The sequence below is a fragment of the Lynx canadensis genome, chromosome A3, assembly GCF_007474595.2.
Source record: "Lynx canadensis isolate LIC74 chromosome A3, mLynCan4.pri.v2, whole genome shotgun sequence".
Taxonomy (NCBI): Eukaryota; Metazoa; Chordata; class Mammalia; order Carnivora; family Felidae; genus Lynx; species Lynx canadensis.
The window spans coordinates 10,941,790-10,957,802 of record NC_044305.1 but is presented as its reverse complement, the minus strand read 5'-3'; the positions used below and the strand labels follow the sequence as shown (position 1 = coordinate 10,957,802).

Here is a 16,013-nt window from a genome sequence, read left to right as displayed (position 1 = left end):
ATTCTTAGTGACTTCTAGTTTTCTCCCAGCCCCTCACGTGCTTTTTAACTTGTTCCTAATGGTGTGTGTGTGTGTGTGTGTGTGTGTGACAGAAGCTTCAAATATTTATGTGACCAGATCTGTCAACATTGTCCTTCTATATTTTAAGAGTTTGGAACTTTCTTTCTCCACCTCTAAGATTAAGTTTCTACTCTCCAGACCACTGAAGTCTAGCTCCCTGGGTGAGAATTTTGTCTCCCTCGCCAGGCTGTAAAGCCCTCGAGAGAATCTCCCTCCTCCATAGAGGCCCTTGGCCAAGAGCTTTCACTGTCTGCTCTGCTTCTCAGAAACACCCTGAATCCGTCCCCTCCTTTGCATCCCCCTCCCCCTGGGCCAAGCCCCCATCACCTCTCTGCCTCCACCTGAAAATGTCCATCAGGTTTCTTACACCCTTCCCCAGGCTTGCAGCTTCTGGATACATCTAACTAAAATCTCACCCCCGGAACTGCGCCCACAAAGCTCTGAAGAGGCACCCGCCTGCAGAGAGGCCTCGTTCAGCAGTGCCTAAGGATGGAACCCAGATCGGGATGGTCAGGAGCTCCCTACGCACTGCCCAGGAAGACAAGAGCACCTGTTGTGCCCCTTTCGTGCCCTAAAAAATTAATCACAACTGGGGCTTGTCCTAGAAAAGGCAGGGGGTGGGTTGGGGGTGGGGTGGGGGAGGACTTTCAAAGCCTTGACACTCACCATCCCTCCTATTTCCACCCATTCCCACCCAGCCTGGAGGGCAGGCGGGACGAGTTGTCATCCCCCCACCCCGTTTACAACTTGCAGTGCTGCGGCTCAGAGGGGGCAAAGGGTTTTGCCAAACTCACACAGCCGGGGCGGGATGGGCAGGGGGGAAATACTGGCATTCAAACACATTTTGAGCACTTAAGTGGTGACAGGTGAGGAGCTAGGCTGCACAGGGACCACACGGGAGGACCCTGGGTGGGTGAGGGGCTGTAACTCAGGAGCCCGGTGAGTATGAACATTTCAAGCCCACTCACTGCGGTTGTTCGCACGCCTTCTATACCCCACGGTTGCCTGTAACCCCAGTCCCTGCGTCTGGCTGAGATGCATGGCCCAGCGGTGCAGAGTCAGCCTCCTGGATGCCCGAGCTCCCCCGCCAGCAGGTCCCGGGACTCCTGTGCAAGCACGTGGGCTAGTGGACGGGGACTGTTTGCTGATGGAGGCTGTTAACAGCACCGGAAATGGTCAAGGGTTCAACAAGAGATGAGCCATCTGGTCATCCCAAGGTAAACAGTTTACAAGAGACAAAGCAAGCCAGCCTGCCGTTTTGGTTTTTCTTTCGACAGTGCCATGTGCACTTTCCTTTTCCCCCTGGTACCAACTGCAGAGACAGGCTGTCCCAGGCCCCCTGACCCCAGCTCAGTGCCACCCTGGGACAGGGAGGCAGGAAAAGTCAGATGTTTTCACAACTTTTCTTGCCCCGTTCTCAGGACTGAGTGACTTTATGCCAGGTGGTTAACCCACAGTGTAAGGAGAGTGGATTTCCTCCCAAAGGAACAGGCTTATTTTCTAGAACCCAAAGCCTTCAGTTTCAAGAATCTTCAGCCTTAAATCCATTTCCTGTTGGAAAAAGACCCCTACTGGTCTCCCCAGGTATTGCAGCCCTGCTCTACCAGCCACTAAAAATGCCCACGGAAAAGGAAGAGAGGGGCTCCGTTCCCTATGTTCACAGAGAAGCCAGTGGATTCTCAGGCATACAGGATATGTATGTGGCTTAACAGCCTGAAATAAACAGTTTGTGCTGGAATTGTAATCCTGGAGTTTCCAAAAGTGTTGCAAAACCCTCCAGGCAGACTCTGGAGTTTGTGTACTACAAGCTGTTTATCAATTAATTCCTTCTTTGCCAAACATTCCTATTTGGCCTACTGGGAGATGAGTTTGGTGGGAACGCATCTCCGATTTTGTAATGAAAATCACCAGGGAAAGAGGGCTCATGTTACAGAAGATGTAGCTGGAACAGGTGCTTCCCATAAGGACAAGGATAGTCCTAAATTTTGAGCTCGTGTAATAAAGAAGGGTGATATCTGGGGACTAGGAGTTGGGGACCCTGCAATAACCCAGGAGATACACATCCACAGATCCACAGGGAGGGTGATGATTATAAGTCTTGAGGTCCAAAAAAAACAAGTTCAAGTTCAGACTTTGCCTCTTTCTGGCTCTGCGACTTAGACAAGTCACTTAACCTCTGAGCCTTGGTTTCCTCATCTATAAAATCATCAACATTACCTTACATTACTCCTTTTACAGTTTTCTCTTTATTAAAAGGAAAAACCAAACTATAACTTATAGCTTTTTTTAAAGTTTATTTATTTATTTATTTATTTATTTTGAGAGGGGATGGGCAGGGGCAGAGAGAGAGAGAGAGAGAGAGAGAGAATCCCAAGCAGGCTCTGTGCTGTCAGTTCAGGGCTCAAACTCACGAACTGCAAGGTCATGCCCTGAGCCTAAATCAATAGTCAGAGGCCTAATTGACTGAGCCACCCAGGTGCCCTGATTTATAGCTTTGTCTACTGCTTTGTGCAGCAGACAAGGTTAGAGACCTGAGGAAGTGTATTAGTTTTCTGTGGCTGCTGTAACAAAGGACCATAAAGCAGGTAGCTTAAAACAACAGAAATGTATGGTCTCTTCTGGAAGCTAGAAGTCCAAAATCAAGGTGTCGGCAGGGCCCTGTCCCCTCTAAAGTCTCTAGGAAAGGGTCCTTCCTTGCCTCTCCCAGCTGTTGCTGGTGGTCATCTGTCCTTGGGCCTTCTTGGCTTCTAGCCACACCTCTCCAGTCTCTGCCTCTTGGGTCACGTGACCTCCTCCCAGGGGTCTCTGCCTTCACAAGGCATTTCCCTCTTGTTCTAAGTACACGGTCACTGGACTGGGGCCCACCCTAGTGACCTCATCTTAACTTGATTACAGCTGCAAAGACCCTATTTCCAAAGAAAGTTACATGCATCAGTACAAGGGGATAAGACTTCAGCAGATCTCTTGGGGTGGGGGGGGGGGACACACTTCAACCATAACGGGTAGAAAACACTTTGTTTAATGCAGCAGGCTAAGGGGATTCTAGATGTGTCAAGGTGGGCCCCGAGCATTGGTGGGTGGGAGAAAAAACACTAGTTCAGTATGAGAAAACACAGAAATGTGCTTGTTGGTGACTGACAGCTGGAGAAGGGGAGGGCTTTGGGGGATGGGAGGGAATGAGACATGAAATTCTCCAGGCAATGAAATTTTGGGATGGGGATTCTGAAATTTACTTCCAAGTGTGCTCCCCCTGGCTTCCCATTACCCCGAATTCTGTAGACTTTCTCTCCTCCTGATGGCAGGCACCCCTTTTTCCTTCTGAGGACTTAGTTGCTTGTTTATTTATTTATGGGAGGGGAGAGCGCAAGTGGGGGAGGGGCAGAGAGAGGGCGACAGAGGATCTGAAGCGGGCTCTGCACTGACACGCTGACGACAGCGAGCCTGATGTGGGGCTCGAACTCATGAACCACGAGATCATGACCTGAGCTGAAGTCAGAGGCTCCACGGACTAAGCCATCCAGGCCCCGTGAGGACTTAGTTTTTGCCCGTTTACTGTATTCCAGGCCTGTGCGCACCCCCGGTGACCTTCTGGGAGACCCCCTCGGCTCAAATTCACCAGATTCTTTTCACGGGCTCCCAGCAGCTGTCTCTAGAGTCCGCTCTCCCAGCAGGCTTGTGTCAGCAATAGTTTAGGAAAAACGAAAGAATTGGAGCAGCGTCCAACATGGGATAAAGGGGGGAAAGACAGCAATTTTGGAAGAGTGGAGGATTTTTAAAAATTAACATGTCAGCACAAAGGTACCTAGAAGAAATGTTAAGACCCTCAAGAATCCTTGGGGGCAGTGAGGGAGAGGGTAGGGGCCAGGGTCCTGGGTTTCTCACTGGGGTCTCGGGCCTTGGTTTAAATATAAAAGGGGGTACCCCACAGGAAGTCTAGAAGATGTGGGCCTCTGGGGGCTGACGCTTGAGGGATCCGAATGCCTGGCGCCCGCTGACACAGGGCAGTGGTGACTGTTACCTGACACGTTGTCCCCTGGAGTGCGTGGCCCCTCGCTTTTGGCCAGCGCCTCACAGCCTCGGCCAAACCGCCTCCCCCGCGGGGAGGCTGGGCCCCTGCCAGGCTGGGCCCTTCCTGCACACATGCTGTTTTGATTCTGCGCCCCTCTGGCTTTATTGGTTTCTTCCTGCTAAATGAGGTGAGGTTTGCCCAGCCCAGTGGCAATTCCTGTAAAAGCTGGAGTTTCGATGACCCAATGTGGCGAGTTTACAAGGAAGTACTCCCTGTAGGCTGGGCTGCCTGGAAATGATGCTTCGTCCCTTCCAGGGACAGCAAAGAGGTCTGAGGGTTCTAATGGGAGGCAGGGGTACTATGGTCGCCAAGAGCCCCGGGCTAGGGGTCAGAAATCTGGACGTCAGCCCTTGCTGGGCTAGGTAGGCGTTCTCCTCTCTCTGGTGGGTAAAATGGGGATAAAGCACAGACCCCACAGCATTGCTGTTGGGCTCCAACGGGATTACAGATGTAGAATCGGTCTGAGAGCCATGAAGCGCTAACAAATGAAAAGATGTATCGGTATAACTGTAGCTATTGTGATCATCATTATTAGAACCTAAGATCTTCTGCGGCAGGCAGAATATTAAGATGGCCCGCAGTGACCTCTGACCTTGCATAATCCTTTCTCGTTTGAGTGTGGATGGACCCTGTAAATATAATGGGCTCTTGTGTTACCTTCTATGGCGAAAGGGAGGCTATCCTGGGTGGGCCTGACCTTATCAGGTGAGCCCTTAAACAGGACTGGCTCTTCTAGCCGAAAGATGTTTAAAGTAGGGGAGGGATTCAGTGTGAGGGAGAGTCTGCATCGCTGGCTTTGAAGACGGGGGGCCGTGGGGCAAGGAATCCTGAGGGCCTCTAGAAGCTGAAGGTGGCCCCGGCTGGCAGCGAATAAGGAAGCGGGGACCTCAGTCCTGTAGCTACATGGGGCCAAGTAACGCCCACAAGAGTGATCTTGAAGCGGATTCGTCCCCAGACCCCTCCGGACAAGAACCCAGCCTGACTGGTATCTTGAATCCAGCTTTGCAATGCCCTCCGCAGAGACCCGAGCCCCACCAACTTCTGCCCTCCGGAACCGGGAGCTCCTAAACGGGGATTGGGTTAAACTGCTGGGTTTGTGGCAGCCCGTTCCACGGCGGTAGGAGACCAACAAACTCTGCCGAGGGAAGCCTTAAAATGGAGGGCTCGCCGTGCGCCTAGTGGTTGGAGACGAGGCTCAAATCCTGACCATACCGTTCACCGGCTGTGTGATTTTGGCCACACTATCTCCCTCGCCTCCCAGAACCTCTGTTTCCTCATCTGTAAAACGGGGATGGAAATTACATGTGCATGAAGCTTCGGAGCAGGGTACGTCATAAGGGCACGTAGGAAATGCTCGAGAAACACGAGCACTGAACGTGTGAATGATTAGAAATGAGCTGAGAGCTAACGACAGCGCACCTGTGGTCTCCAGAGTCCTGTCCCCTACACCAAGGACATGGGAATGAGCCCTGACCCAGTGTCCTGGGAGTTACAGGATTCCCCTGGGGAATCAGGACCCGGAAAGCCACAACTTTGGAGACAGTAGGTGGTACCGCATGACATCCTCGGGGGGCACAGAGAGCCCTGGTGCAGTTCCCTCCTCGAGACGCCCTCTGCGCTGGCTTTTCCGAGGAGGAAATCTGCCACTCAGCTCCTGTCTCATTCTGGGTAAAGGAAGCCTGGGGCCAAGCCTCCTTCCTTGAAAAGAGGCTGATCCGGGACCCAGGGAGACAGGAAGGTCCAGTCTCCCAGTTCTGTTGCTGGCAACGTGCCCTCACCAACCCCACCGCACCCCCAGATTCTCCTAGGCTCTGAACCCCGCAACCCCTCCAACTGCTCCTGTGGCCCGGTCCTCCGAGCAGTCCCCAACCCTGGCCACCGACCCTCACGTCCAGACTCAATCAGTGCACCTGCCTCTCTGTTCCCTTGGACCCGGCTGGGCAGCACCAGCAGTGGACGCTGTAAGTTTCTAAGTACACGCCACTTGGCTTTTTCCCCAGCAAATCGAATCCGCAGTGAGATGCCATTCCGCCCCCACGAGGATGGCCATAACCTAAGCAACGGACAACAGGCGCCAGCGAGGACGTGGAGAGGTCGGCCCCTCGGACGCCGCTGGCGGGGACGTAAGACGTGCGGCCACTTTGGAAGACAGCTTGGCTGTCCCTCAAGTGGTTAAGCACCGAGTTGCAAGACCGAGCTGAGCAATTCCACTCCTCGACGTGCACCCGAGCGAAACGAAAACATATGTCCACGCAAGGCCTGCACGCGAATGTTCAAAGCAGCTTTACTCTTGATGGCCCAGGAGCCAAAACTACCCAAACGTTCCTCAGCCGACGAGTGGATAACAAAACGTGGTATATCCGTACAACAGGCTAATGTCCAGCCGTACAAAGAAATGAGGCAGCCATATATGTCGCCCTGTGGATGAATCTTGAAAACATTACACTGAATGAAAGAAGCCAGACACAGAAGGCCACATAATATATGATTCCATTTCTATGGAATGTCCAGAACAGGCAAAAATCCATAGAGACGGAACATAGAGAGCAGAGAGGGATGGGAGGGGGTGGCGGCTGCTAATGGGGATGGGGTTTTTTCGCGGGGGCAGCACACTTTGCAAGTGTGAACTTCATGGTACGTGAGTTCTAGTTCGATTTTTAAAAATGGGCTTAAAAAAGTCTCGCCAGGTCATTGCTGGCCGCGCGGCCTTGGGCAGGTGACTTGGCCTGTGCCCCCAAGTTCCCCATCTGTAGAATGGGGCCACAGCAACAGCACTCCGTCGCGGGTCTGCTGAGATTGCGTAAGACAACGCAAGAAAGCAGTGCTCCGTAAAGAGACGTTTTAGCATTCGTGTTAGGATTAGTCACTGGGCTAGCGTAAGTTTGGGGCGGTTTCCGGAGAGTCTGCCTCCTCAAGCAACTCTGCTCCCTTATCCGCATGCTGCCTGGCTGGTTTTCTTCATCCTTCCACCCCCTCGACCTTGGACCTTGGCTTACGGTACTCCTGCTGTTTCCTGCAATGCCCTGCTGGCCCTCGCCTCGAAGCAGGCCCCCAGCAGCACCTTTTCTGAGCCCCCTTCCCCGATCCACCCTGGCCACGGGAAGCTCCATCCTCTTCCAGAGGCCCTCAGGGAGAGTCCCTTCGGCAGACTGAATCCCACTCAAAGGATTTCATTTCCCGAGCCAGGCTCCAAGCAGCGCGAGGAGAAGGGTTACGTCTTGCTTAGCGTGTCCCAGATTTCATGCATTTACCGCCGTTACGATTTCCCCACACAGCAGTACCACCTGTGGTACTTATTTATTTATTTCTACTTATTTATTTATTTCAAGTGTATTTAGTTTTGAGAGAGAGAGAGAGCGAGAGAGAGAGAGCAGGGGAGGGGCGGTCAGGGGGGTGGGGGTGGACAAGGGATCCCAAACAGGCTCTGTGCTGACAGCAGGTAGCCCGATGCGGGGCTCGAACCCATGAACTACAAGATCATGACCTGAGCCGACCTGAGGCGAAGTCAGACGCTTAACCGACTGGGCCCCCCAGGTGCCCCTGAATACTTTTTAAAAAATCAGCTCGCTTTTCAAAAACGAAGGCTGTTTTGGAAGGACAATTGAATCACAACTGTAAAAGAAGAGCCTGCATCATTCGCCATCAACAAAAACGTAAACAGGAAGTGGGAAATATTCACACCGAACCCAGGGCCATGTTCAAGTGCAGGTAGGCACGTTACCTGCTAAGCCTGTTCTTTCAAAGTGGGGAGATTAGTAGGTCTTAGGGAGGCACGAAGGACGTACAAACAACAAAAAGACTTTCTCTTTGGCCTAATCGGGACTGAAAGATAATTGAAAGGGGACTCACGTGATCTGTGAGTCACTGTTATGTGATACGGGCCCCTCCTGAATCATCTTCCCTCCTCTCCTGCAGCTTGGGACTTAAATATCACCTCCCAGTGAGGCCTCTCCCAGCCCCTCATCTAAGTGGGACCAGCCCTGCCCTCCCATTTCCCAATTTCCCATCACTCCTTTATTTTTCTCTTTAGCACTGAACACCAGCAGATATCCTACTCACTGTATTTTCCTTGCCTTCTGTCACCCCACCTAGAGTGCACGCTCTTAATGGACCAGCACTACCAGGAAAGGACCTGGAACCTAGGAGGCATTCAGTAAATACCCGCTGAACGAATCGGTTAGTGCATGGATGAATGAATGAATGAACCTTGTACCTCCAGAAGCTTTGTACTGTCTTACACTAAGTTTGTACCAAATCTTAACCCTTGGGAGGTAGCCCGATAAAGCATTGTTGAGCATGCAACTGAGTGAATGAATCACTCCGTCAATCAATGAATTTTTGTCTGGGTTGTAAAGCTCCCAGCTTTTGAGATAACCCAGGCTTCTTCACGTGTATGTGTTTTCAAAGTCCCTGATTCTAAATTCCTCCCACAGACTGTCTCCAAGGACCGAAAGAACGGAGCCTTTGCCAAGAAAAGAGGCTGAATTCTCAGGCCCTCCACTTTAGATCAAATAGTGCTGCTTTACCAGGGAAGGAAAGTTAGGGACCCCAAGGAGCTGTGGGAGCTCGGGAGGAGTGGGGAGAGCATTCTCCAGAGACAAACTCCTTCTTGCCCCCCTGCCCAGCCACCCTGGCACACTGCTGCCTGGGAGAAACCAGCCAGACACGCAGGCACGCTGCAGTTACTAAGTGATGCTAAGTACATCAAGATGGGCATCCTGACGCCAGCCACTCTGAGCGGATCTGGAATGAATCGGGGGGTTGTTACGATCGCCAACTTAAGCCTCTTCTCACAGGAAAAATATTTATTTCACTGAGCTCTGCTTTTTGGAAAGCTGCGCCTCTAACAGTCTGCATCGATCGAGCAGAGTTTTGGCTACTGCTGGCTTTGTCTCTTCTCCTGTGTTGGGCTGTGTGCGTGCGTGCGTGCGTGCGTGTGTCCAATTTAATACACGCTTTTTCTCCCCCCTGGTTTGGGGCAAAAATACACACCAATGTGAGGAGAAAAGTAAGCACTCCCATCCCTCCCCGGGGCCGATCAGCCTTTACTGCGCACTTTTTTCCAGTGCTTTCCTACTCTTGGAGCCGAGGGCTGGGGTTTGAATCCCAGCTCTGCCCCTTGCTGGCCACGTGACCCAGAGAGTCATGTTACCACTTGGAACCTCTGTTTCCTCATCTGTCAGATGGAGTAATAGGCCCGCCCCTTTGGGTGGGAGGAGGAGATGAGAGGAAATGTATACAGAGCTTAGCAGAGTTTCCAGCACATAGTAGGTGCTCCATAAATGGTACCGATTTTACGGGAGGAAGATATATAATTTTTGTACGGCATTACACATCCCACTAGACCCCAACTGCACGGAGGAATATTACTTTTTAGCTGTTGCTCACTTGACATTTCATTCTTTAATTTGCATTTCAAAACACTTCCCCCACTATTTTCCTAACGCTAGTTTTATCAGCTACAGGGCTGAATGTTTACTATATGCCAAGCACGCGCTAAGGGCTCTGCAGGCAATATTTTAATCACACTTCTGGTTTGTACCCAGACTTGAACAGATATCTGCACACCCGTGTTCACAGCAACATTAGTCACAATGGCCGAAAGGTGGAAGCGACCCAAGTGTCCATCACCGGATGAATAGATAAATAAAATGCAGCCTAGCCACACAACGGAATACTGTTCCGCCTTAAAAAGGAGGGGAATTCTACAGGGAAGGCTACAACGTGAACGAACCTTGGGGACATTGTGCAAAATGAAGTAAGCCGGTCATAAAAGAGCGATTATTGTACGATTCCTCCTAGATGACGTCCTGAGAGCAAAGTCACGGAGACAGAAAGTAGGGTGGGCCTGGGGAAGGGGGATTGAGGAGTTAGCATTTAATGGGGACAGAGTTTCAGCTGAGGAAGATGAAAAAGTTCTGGAGCGGATGGTGGTGATTGTTGTTCAGCAACGTGAATGTTCCTAACGCCACAGAGCTGCACACCTAAAATGGGTATGTGAAACATTAAAAAAAAAATTATAAGGGCGCCTGGGTGGCTCCGTCGGTCGAGCGTCCGACTTCGGCTCAGGTCATGATCTCGCAGTCTGTGGGTTCGAGCCCCGCGTCAGGCTCTGGGCTGACAGCTCGGAGCCTGGAGCCTGTTTCAGATTCTGTGTCTCCTTCTCTCTGACCCTCCACCACTTGCACTCTCTCTGTCTCTCTCTCTCTCTCTCTCAAAAATTAATAAACTTTTTAAAAAATTATAAAAATGGGTAATGTGGTACATTTTATGTTATGTATATCTCACCACCACCACAACAAAAAATCTTAATCTTCCTAGCATTTTGTAAGGTAGATTTTTTTAAAAATTTCTTTTTAACCTTTATTTATTTTTGAGACAGAGAGAGACAGAGCATGAATGGGGGAGGGGCAGAGAGAGAGGGGAACACAGAACCCGAAGCAGGCTCCAGGCTCCGAGCTGTCAGCACAGAGCCCGACGCGGGGCTCAAACCCACGGACCGCGAGATCATGACCTGAGCCGAAGTCGGACACTCGACCGACGGAGCCACCCAGGCGCCCCAAGGTAGATGTTTTTATTACCCACTGCCACCCTCATTCTTTACAAGATAATGAAACTGAGGCTCAGAGAGGTTGAACACTTTTCCCAGAGTCCCACAGCTTCTGAGAAGTAGAGACAGGCCTAGATCCCAGGTCTTACTCTTCAAGCCTGCGATGCCACAAGCACTCTGTGGACACAGGAGTCAGAGGGAAAAGCAACCCAACTCAAGGGGGCAGGCAGAATTAGCAGTGCCAGACTGGCCCTCAAAGTTCAGAGTTCAGTTCTAAATTTATCCTCTGACCTTCTTGTGGGTTCTAAATTTGGCCAAACAAGTTCTTCCAGCCTAATCGATGACGCAAGTGCAGGTGCGGAAGATCAAACCTCCTTCCTGGTATGAAAGTAATAAAATAATGCAGATTTGTTTGGAAAAGCCACCCCCCCCCCCACCTGTCAGCAGCCATTTGGGTGACCCTGGACCCACTGGCAGTGCAGACACATAGCAGAGCCCAAGTCTGCATTTCTCCTCCTAAATGAACAAGAAACAGAGCCTCAGGAAATAGCTAGACAAGAAAATTCTAACCAGAACCAAACTTAAAATTTTCCTGAAGTTATTAAGAACAAAACAAGACTCTTCGGATAGTCTCCGGTCAAGGGGGGGCATGGCCGGGGCTGAGCCCCCACTTCTCCAGGAGGTATTGGGATGGCTTCTCAGACATCTTGCCTCTACTGAAGTAGAACAGACGTGTGACCCTTGTGGTCCGGCCACCGATATCTGAACACGCCTCGGACACTCGACACTTGAGCTGAAAGGTCATGGATATTGGGGGTCGGGGTAACCATTCTGGGGGGCATATGCACACAGATGTATATAGAAAAGGGGTTGGTGCTGGGGCACTCTGGATCCCAGTGTAAGTATTGAGTGGCTGGATCAAACTTTATCTGAAACCCACCCTACCACTGACTTTGCCATTACACAAGCCGACAAAATCTTTCTTCAAATTACTCTTGTTAGGTTGTCTGGGGTTTTTCCTTTTGTTTTTCTTTTATGACCAAAAGGAACATCTCTATAACTTTCCCCTGTGTCCCATTTTTACCTGAAATTGTTAGAGTAGACGTATGACACGGAACCACACCAAAGCAGGCGGAAAGGCTTTGGCAGAGTTTAGGATTCCAAGCAGTGTCCCTGCGTGTCCCAAGTAACAAGTTCCCCTCTTCTGGTCTGAAGCACTTGGAGGAGGGAGAAGAAGGTTAGGACTTTGTTGCAGGGACATGCTGTCCCCGAACTTCTCAGCCTCCGAACTGCTGTTATCAGAATCTCTCCGAAGGTCCTGGACAAAGGGTGAAGCCAGGAACTCCTGAGGCTAAGGGCAGTTCCGGGGCCTGAGAGAGAAGGGCCAGGCTGGGGCTGGGGCAGAAATACATCTTCCGTTTCCCTTGGGCCCCCACAGCACAGCTGTTGTCCGCAGTGAGGTTAGCCAACAACAGGGACAAGTAACATCCACTGGACAGGCAGTGCCTCGGGCGCAAGGCACTACTGGGGATAAACTGAGTCTCACCCAGGCAAAAGGGCTTAGCAGTGAGTGGTCGCCCCGGAACCTGGGCCTGGGTCTCATGGCTCCAAGTGGGGCACCTTTTCCAACTCACTGCAGTGAAGCTTGGCGACCGCGGGCTTTCGCTGCGGCCACATCTGCCCTCGCACTTCCCTTCCAGCTGGTTCCGCCATCAGCAGCCCCTCCAGAGCCTCTCTCAGGGGCTCCAGGGAGCTGACTGCTGATGAGGAAAAGGATCGGCCACAAACCCGACTCTCCTTCCAGCCTCTGCCAGACCCACCGGAGGCGTGGGTGCGTCCAGCCTACCTGGAAGCCTCTGCTTTTGTCGTCAGACAGGGCTGTCTTGATGAGGACCAGACCCCCTGAAGAAGGGAAAAGCCAGAGAAATTAAAAGTAGGTCTCCAAGAGGAAATAAGCAATAATAATTGGCCACATCTGTGAAACTGGGCGCTTCTCAAGGGCCAGACGCTGGACCTGGGTCTAAGCCCGGGGAGTGGACGTCACAGGTGCCGCCGTAATCGCGGTGGTCCTACACCTGCGGGAACCGTCGGAGGCCTCCGGGCACAGCCCCCTCGGGTGGTTCTCCGTCCAGGGGGTCCACCCAGGACCCTCCTCTCAGATGCCCCACCGCCTCCACCATCCGGTTCCTAGCGCTTCCCGCCGGCTCCCGGAGGAGTCAGCTGCACGGGAATCCGGGATGGATTTGAGTCCTGGCCCCGCAGCTCACCGGCTGTGTGACTTGGGGGAAATCCGTTCTTGCTGAGCCTCAGTTTTCTCACCTGGACCTTGGGGGGGGGGGGGGTGCTTGTTGTAGACCAGAAGTTTCCACCTGTCTGCGGGCCGGGGGCTCAACCGAGGGAGCCATGACAGGCATTGATGTATGCCACGCAGCCTCCGGCGTGACATTGTCCCAAGTGCACACCCTGTCCTCTCTGGGAATGATCCGAGGGCAGGAATCCCACGTGCGTCTCGATTCCCACCCAGCACCTTGCACGAAGCCGCCGCCGGGAGCGACGCGCTTGGTGGTTCTCAAATGACTCCCACTCTCCGTTCTGTTCCTTTTCACGGCCCGTGGAGTGCAGCTCCGTCAGAACCAGGGTCAGGCGGACCCGACCTCAAGCCCTTACTCAACTGTGGCCACGGAAGCTCTGGTCCCTCTCTCCAAGCGTCCGGTTCAGCGTCTGTTCCTGGGGAATAACCCCCTCTGCTTCCTAAGGTCGCCTGTGCGTTTCTTTTTTTTTTTTTTTTAATTTTTTTTAACGTTTATTTATTTTTGAGACAGAGAGAGAGCATGAATGGGGGAGGGTCAGAGAGAGAGAGGGAGGCACAGAATCTGAAACAGGCTCCAGGCTCTGAGCCATCAGCACAGAGCCCGAGGCGGGGCTGGAACTCACGGACCGTGAGATCGTGACCTGAGCCGAAGTCGGACGCTCGACCGACTGAGCCACCCAGGCGCCCCCGCCTTGTGCATTTCAATTAAGACAGCATACGAAGCTCCGCTAAAATTGCTAATTGAGTTTGTGCATCACATATCTCACAACAGGCTCTTTGGGGTCAGGACACCCGTTACCTTCCTGCAAAGAATCGGCCGGTTTGGGGCACCTATTTTCTTCCTCTGATTGGGCGCGGCCGAGCGGGGAAGAAAACTGGCTACGTCAAGACTTTCTCTCTGCTTCCTCTGGCTTCCCTAGACTGGCTGCCAGCCACTCGTCCTCCCCTCCAAGACCGCCCCGCCCCCACCCCCAGAAAGGAAGACACCTTCAGCATCACCCCCGGTTGAGAATGTGAGCCTCGTGGAGCACGTTACCCGGTTTTATGGCACTGAAGGCAGGGCATCCCAAAGCCCGGCGAGACGTCTGCGACGGACAAGTGGTTTGACCCGTGGGTTCCCCGGGACTCGCCCTGCCCGGCTACTCCCTGTGCTGTGCTCGTCTCCAGACAGCACTCGGCAAGAGAGGCCAGCGGCTCAGCTCTCTGGCTTTCCTCTGACCTCGAGTCTCTTTGTTTGCCTTGTGCAGCGGCGGTCGAGAGTGGAAATCTCCACCCAGGGACGGGCCTCCTCTCTGTGCTAGAATCAGGAGAACGCCACAGGAAAGGAGGCTGCCCAAGGGTCGGGAGGTCCAGTCACTGAGTTCCTACATGACACTGGCCAACCCTCAGCGCTTCCGTTTCCTTATCTCCATCGGCCGAGAACAGAAACTGCAGGTAAGTCTCGGCTCGCGTTAGAGAAATTGAACGGTGGGAGGCGCTCCATAAACACCCCCTCAACACCCACTGGCGGAGGAGACAGGTTGCTTCTGGTGGAGCCTCGGGGTGGATTCTGAGGCTGTGTTTGGGCTCACTGAGTGCTGGTCGATTAGCAACGTCTTCCAAGACCCAAAGGACGGAAAGGAGGGTGTATTTGGTGCCACGTAGTCGGCACCCCAAGCTAGGGGCTCTGTAAGGTTCCTCAAAGCCCGAAATGGTTCAGAGTCTTAAGATCTCATTGGATCACGCAAAACTTCAGGAGAGCTCTCCGCTGATGTGGCCTTTCTCCTAACAGCACCACACTTCTCAGTGCCCGTCACCGAGGCCCGTCCAGATCGCCACTTCCTTGGAGCCACGATGATGGATTCCACCAAGGAAATTTCCACTGAGCCGGGTCACTGAAAATCAGCCCCACGACCCCCTACTCCCACCCGATCCAGCAACACCTGATATAAACCTAATTCTAGATTTTTAAGTTACATGAGCTAACGCATTCTCTTTTTTGCTTCCGCAGTACGAATCGGGGCTTTGTCGTTTGTAACTCAAAGGGTCCTAATGCACAGATTCTTTCCTTTTCCCAAAATGAGGACCAAAAAAGGGTTTCGCTGGTATGAGAGTGAGGACGTCTGGGGCTTTGCTTTTGTTTTCGTCTGAGCCACCCAAACAGGAGGCCTAGAATGCCGAGAAAGGACACCAGCTTCTTCAAATGCAGAAGACTGGGAGACACCTGCTGAGGGGTCTTTGTGATAAGATAGCCTCAGCTTTGGACAAGTAGAGCCGAAAAGGGGGCGAGTTGTCTGGAATATCTTTTTATTCGCCTCAAAATGTAGTTTTCGTGAATGCTTTTTCCTTAGTTTTTTAGGGCACGGAATCCAGCTTGGTTGAATTTTGTTTAAACACATTGGCATAAATCATAAATACCCTTGGGAAAGAACATTAACCAGCAACCAGCAACATTAACATCCCTCCACCCCCACCCGTCTCCTCCAGTTAAATGGACTGGAACCTCTCCACCTTGTCCCCAAAGGAAACTTCCCTGCCTGTCCTAGAACATTTCAGAATTGGGCTCCTGCTGTAAGTTTTTTTTTTTTTTTTTTTTTTTTTTTTATTTTTTTTTTCAACGTTTATTTATCTTTGGGACAGAGAGAGACAGAGCATGAACGGGGGAGGGGCAGAGAGAGAGGGAGACACAGAATCGGAAACAGGCTCCAGGCTCTGAGCCATCAGCCCAGAGCCCGACGCGGGGCTCGAACTCCCGGACCGCGAGATCGTGACCTGGCTGAAGTCGGACGCTTAACCGACTGCGCCACCCAGGCGCCCCCTTGCTGTAAGTTTTAACATAGCCTCACCACAGCTCAGCCTCCTGGCCGGGCCCCTCCACAGTGAGAGGAAGGCAGGGACCTTGGCATGGGAACTAACAGCTCTGGGCATTTCCGGAGTCTGGCTCTTGAAGTTTTTTCCTGGGGCAAATTCTTCCCTTCCCTTCCCGCCTCCTCATTCAGGAACCTCGGCGGTGGGAACATAGCAAAGGCTTTGGTACCGAACAG

The 16,013-nt window shown here is 52.3% G+C and overlaps 1 protein-coding gene across 1 annotated transcript in view; it reads right to left on the bottom strand.

Moving 5' to 3' along the window:
- The window catches only part of RIPOR3 (RIPOR family member 3), a 74,474-nt gene that overhangs the window by 42,007 nt on the left and 16,454 nt on the right, over positions 1-16,013 (bottom strand). The window lies entirely within an intron of this gene.